This window comes from Coenobita brevimanus, chromosome 33 (genome assembly GCF_032717465.1).
Source record: "Coenobita brevimanus isolate Jiangsu-jjx chromosome 33, ASM3271746v2, whole genome shotgun sequence".
NCBI classification, from domain to species: domain Eukaryota; kingdom Metazoa; phylum Arthropoda; class Malacostraca; order Decapoda; family Coenobitidae; genus Coenobita; species Coenobita brevimanus.
Genome location: NC_136986.1, coordinates 30,301,379 through 30,307,378, shown reverse-complemented (window position 1 = coordinate 30,307,378; position 6,000 = coordinate 30,301,379).

Sequence of the window (6,000 nt, the reverse complement as noted above, 5' to 3'; positions counted from 1 at the left end):
TGAAAAGAAAACAAAGAACAACACTGAGAATGAAAAGTGTTGGTAATGTGGTGGTGAAAAACACAGTAAAACTGGTTGTCCTGCAGGAAATGTCACAAGTGTAAAATAATGGGTCATTAAGTGTGTTTCTTCAGGGTTAGGCATCCTCTTGAAGTGAAAAGCAAATTATCGTCATTAACAGTTCAAGTAGTGAACAGAACTGACCGCAAATAAGTAGTGGTTTAAAGTACAGAAAAGAGAACATTGATGTATTTTTACCTTCCACTGACAAAGTCAGAGGAGGGTTCTGTTGTCACTGGAATCAATAGGTGTCCGTCCATAGAGTTGGGAGGCAGGACGGCTGGCTGGGCATAGAGATTTCATGTCCGGGCCAGAACTCAGAAAGTATGCACTACAGAGTCATGAAATTTCACATAGTTATGTCCTACAGTGAATTGGTACCTTTGGTAGATAGAATGCTATGTCTGAAGTTTTTTTTTTTTTTTTTTTTTTTTAAATAATGGATAAGTAAAGACAAAAATATCCAGAGATTTCAATGTGTCCTGCATAAGAAACCTAAAGGGCCAAGGTTATGTGTCCTCAAGACATTCTCCTTACACTCACCAATAAAAGAAATTATTTGGGGGTGGGGGGGTGAGGTCCGTTATGCGCTTAGTTAGGTGTGCAGGGAGATGGGGCGGTATGTGCTTGGTCAGGTGGAGGGTTGCAACATGTTTTTCCCGTAGACTGAGGAGCTGAAGTAAACGATATGCTTGTGTCTAAGAAGGTTACTGGTGATAAGTGCCTTAAGCAGGTGGACAAGTAAAAATGTGCGCCTTTACAAGACTTTGGTGGAAATGACGTGTTAACAAAAGATGCGCTAAGCCTCAACCTAGAAAATGCGTTGGGATCTTATTGTGCATTGTTTCATGTCTCTGAAACAAAAGGCGATCCTATTCTAGGACTGTCATCGTCTGTGAAATTTGGATTGGTGTCTTTTAGTGATAAAAGTGGAAGCGTGAAAGACTTCCCATTATCTTATGCCCTCTTCCCCGGGAACAAAAGAGATCGTGTAAAAGAAATAAGTGGATATACACTCGAAAGCACTCATTTCTCCCCCCCTAGTATCCGGAGTTGCGGCAAGTGAGTGACCAAGCGATCGAACACCCCCTGCCCATCGCCCCTTCCCCATCCCCAGTTTAAGCATTGTTGGATAGATGTAGAACGGCCAAAGCTGGTGATGTTACAATGTGTCATGATTGTTGTTTATAGACAATCAGAACCAGTAAGGGTAAGTATATAAAGGTATTTAATGTGTAATACTGTGCTGTTTTATATGTACACATTCTAGAACTCCTTACTGTAGCCCTGTGTAAAGTGACAGTAAACCGAAGCTCACTTTCTCTCGATGAGGAGAGACAGAACAGCTAGACTCCGAGGGTGTAGCACAACTCTCTTCCAATGAAATACTCAGTCGTTGTAGGGGTCTTAAAATAACCCGAATTTTTTGCCTGTTTATCTATGGGCATACATCTTACATTTTGGTGGCAGCGGTGGGGCATTGGTGAAGCCTCAGGGGGAAGTAATGTTAGTGGAGGTCGTCAACCTTGTTGCTAGGTAATATTGTTACACATATGAGTGAAATAGGTTCATATTTGTTCAAAACTTGGGATGTCTTCGTGAAATGACAAGATTAATGTTATTGCAGAAGTATTATATATCACCTTCCATCTTATAACACTGTCTCAGTCCCTCCAGTAATTTATGTTGCGAGCAGAGGATTTGTTCACTTATTAGTAGATGGTATCAGTGTTCATGTTACGCTATGTTACCCTAAACCTTGTCCCATTGTCAGATCTTCATTTAGTTTTGGAATGGGATTGCAATAAATAATTTTAATCTTAATTCTATTTTTCTTTTCTCAAGCTTAAAACTGTACTGTCCTATAACAGAAGCTACCTTTCATTCCACGACTATCATGGTCCATATTTCTGCTTGTTCTCCAGTCACTTCTGAATCTTTCCACAAATTCTCTTCTATCTGCTTTTCAATGGCTCTACTTACATTGCATCTGTATACTCTGAATTCTTTCTTCTCTCTCACGACCATTTGTTCCGTCTGATCTCTTACATTCATGTCCGTCACCTGCTCAAACCCTTCGTCATATTCTCTCTATTACAGCTGTTCCATGTGAGAATGCTATAGTCCAGACATCTCACTTCCTTCAATGCTCCTTTTTTAAATTAAAAAAATCTTCCTATTGCATTCACCTAAGTAGGATTCTTGATCATAGTGGCTTTGTCCATTGCCGTGTTAAACGTATGGAAAAAAGACTCCATGAAACTAGGATAGAACATAAATCAAGAAAAACAATAAAACTTGTGAAATCTGAAAGTGACGTAAAGAAATCACAACCTGACCCTGAAGTTGAAGAAATTTTAGCGGGGACATGATAACCCACTATGTACTGCCCAGGAGCAACCACCAACTGCACCACCGTCCACTCTGCCCCAAATATTCAGCGTTGATCTACTTGTATATGAAGAAGTGTTGACATCCAACTAATTATGTAAACACTATTTAGTAATTACGAGATCCTATTTTCTCGTGATTCTATTGTAAATCCTCTATGTCCAACTATTATATTATCAGATTTATTATTCATTACTGTAACATATACAGTATCTGTAATTTTTAAAAATCGTATGACCACATTATGATTTTTGTACATTCACTAATCTTGTTATTCTTCTCTCCCAATGACATTAGGAAGACAGAACAGCTAGACTCCGAAAGTGTAGCACAGCCCTCTTCCTATATTTTACCTAGTCATCGTAGAAGTATTTTAAAATAACCCGAATTCCTGATGGCAGGTCTATGGGCATACATCTTTATTTGTGTGTTTATGTTTGTTTGTGTATGTTTGTGTGATTGAGTGTGTGTTTGTGCTTTTTTGTTTGTATGTGTTTATATCCGTGTTTATGTTTGTATATTTGTTTTTATGTTTGTATATGTATGTTTTTGTGTTTGTGTTGTGTGTTTGAGTTGTGTGATTTTGTGTTGTGTGTGTTTGTGTTGTGTGTTTGTGTGTGTGTGAGTTGTGGCCCTTAGGACTTCAGGTTGACCTTAAAGACTTGTTAATACTCTGGATGCTTTTCTTGGAGCTTAGTTGTTACATCCACAGAGTGTAGTTGAGCCCTAACTTCTCATACAGTCTTTCAGGGCACAGGTAGAGAGTTTCCTTTGTGTGTTGCCCAATGTCACGACTTTGGTGTTTATAGGTAGATCTGTCTCTTCAGCAGAATTTGCAAGAGATCTATTGGCCCCAGCCTGACTCACAGATGGGTCAGCGCGGAACACTCGGTTGCATACTCTTACATGTGTTTGTGCTGTGTGCGTTTGCGTTGTGTGCATTTATGTGTGTTTGCGTTGTGTGCATTTGTGTGTGTTTGCGTTGTGTGCATTTGTGTGTGTTTGCGTTGTGTGCATTTGTGTGTGTTTGTGTTGTGTGCATCTGTGTGTGTGTGTTTGTGTTGTGTGCATTTGTGTGTGTGTGTTTGTGTTGTGTGCATTTGTGTGTGTGTGTGTGTTTGTGTTGTGTGCATTTGTGTGTGTTTGTTTGTGTTGTGTGCAGTTGTGTGTGTGTGTTTGTGCTGTGTGCATTTGTGTGTGTGTGTTTGTGTTGTGTGCATTTGTGTGTTTGTGTTGTGTGCATTTGTCTGTTTGTGTTGTGTGTGTCTTTGAGTTTCTGTGATTGTGTGTGTGGTTGTACGTTTGTGTATGTGTTTGTTTACGTTCGTGTGTTCGTGTGTGTGCTAGTGTGTTTATGTACGTGTTTGTGTTTATGTTTATTTGTGTGTTCGTATGCTTGTGTATGTGCTTGTCTGTGCGTCGGTGTGAGTATGTGTTTTTGTGTGTGTGTGTATTGTGTGTGTGTGTGTGTGTGTGTGTGTGTGTGTGTGTGTGTGTGTGTGTGTGTGTGTGTGTGTGTGTGTGTGTTGTGGTTATGTGTGTTTGTGTATGTGTTTTGTGTTTGTGTGTGCATTTTGTGTTTGTGTGTTTGTTTTCTGTTTGTGTGTGCTTGTGTTTTATGCTTGTGTGTGTGTGTTAGTGATTGTGTGTGTGTTTATGTGTGTTTTGTGTTTGTGTGTGTGTTTGTGTGTTTCGTGTTTGTGTGCGTGCTTTTGCGTTTGTGTATGTGTGTGTGATTACGTATGTGTTTGTGTTTGTGTATGTGATTTTTTAATTTGTGTCTGTATGTGTTTATGTATGTTTGTGAGTTTCTGTGTGTATTTTTGAGTGTTTGTGTGTGTTTGCTAATGTTTGTGTGTCTGTGTATTTGATAATAATGATGATAAAAAGAATAAGAATAAGAATAAGAATAATATTTATATTAATAAATTTTCTGTTTACTTATTGCAGCCAGTGGCTGTATATACATATACAGTAATCCCTCCAAGACCCGACGTAATAGAGCCAAAGGCATGTCCGGAACTTGGGTTTGTACAGGACTTGGAAAAATGCCTCCTGGACAGGTGCTTATGGACCCTAACCCAGCCTAACTCTGAAAACCACCTAAATAATTCCCTATCGGACATGCACAGCACCTATTTAAGATCCCATTCACACTAATAAGGGGTAGAAAGCATAAACTAATTGGAAAGGAACCAGAGAATGAGGAATTAGAGGTGAGTATGGAAAATATTTAGCAGTGTACAGGGTACGTACAACACGTCCGTAGCCGTCGCTAAGATTAACCTGCCTCCTATCAGACTCTGACAGTACGAAGATGCACCTGAAGCATGTGCAGTAATCCAGTGTTGCACTGCACTTAATCCTTTGCACTCTGAATTCTAATTTCTTAACACTGCACATTCTTTTCTTACTTGCTCTGCATTTGAAACTCACTTTGCACTTAATCCTTTGCACTCTGAATTCTAATTTCTTAACACTGCACATTCTGTTCTTAACACTGCACAACGCTGTAAATTTCCGTGTGGTCCAGTGGCTAGTTTTTGTTATTTATTCACTGTCAGAGTCCGAGGGTAGGTGTTGCAGGCAGCCGAGGGGTGCGTCACTGGGACCTGGTGATGGACTACCCACTGCAGACGACTCAGAAGAAAGCCACAAACTCACGTCAAGTGGTGACTCCACCGTGGCCGATGTGCTGGGCTGTGGCTCGGAGGTGGAAGGCCTGTCTTGGTGAGGCAGTGGTGTGGAGTCAGGGCTGAGCGCGGCGGGGGTCACGGGCCTGAAGAAAGTGTCAATGGTTGATTGACATAAAGAACAGCGATTCTGGTGAGTGACGAGGCGCTGCCTAAAAGTGCGCACTTCCTCCACAAGTCCCAGGGGCCCCATCGCCCGGTCGCAGTCTGGGTGTTCAAGGTAGTCCAGAACGAACTCGACATGCTTCCGGAGTGCACTCAGCTTGGGGATGGCTGGAGTAGTTGGCATGCTGAGATGAGTCCTCATCATCCTTCCTGTCCTCGTCGAAATCTTCCAGTCTTACAGTAGCTCTGTAGGTTCTTGTAGTGAAGTTTTGTAGATCAATTATACATATATTAGACTCGTGGACGAGCGATTGTTACACGTGAGTAGTTTTGTAAGTAGATAATCTTAATTCCCATTGTCATGCAATGACAGGAGAGGTAAAGATGAGTATGGGACTATTTTTATTTGTCTTGGAAATATTAACAAAGTCTCTCACACACGAGTGATGTATAAAGTAGAGTCCCGTGAGCTACCTCCCTCTCTCTCTCTCTCTCTCTCTCTCTCTCTCTCTCTCTCTTCCACCCTTTCGCCCATGTTGCTAGCCTCCTTCTCCCTACTACCTGTCTGTTCTATGGCCTGTCTCCATCTTATCTCAGAATCCTACATTCTATTGTAGCAGGGGTCGTGTTACGTGTGTTACACTGTTGTTGAAATGTTCTAGAAGTTTGTGTGTGAGTATGTGTGTATGTGTGTGTATGATCACGAGGTATTGTTCGTGTGCCTATCAAGCATTCCTTGAGTTAGAGTGTG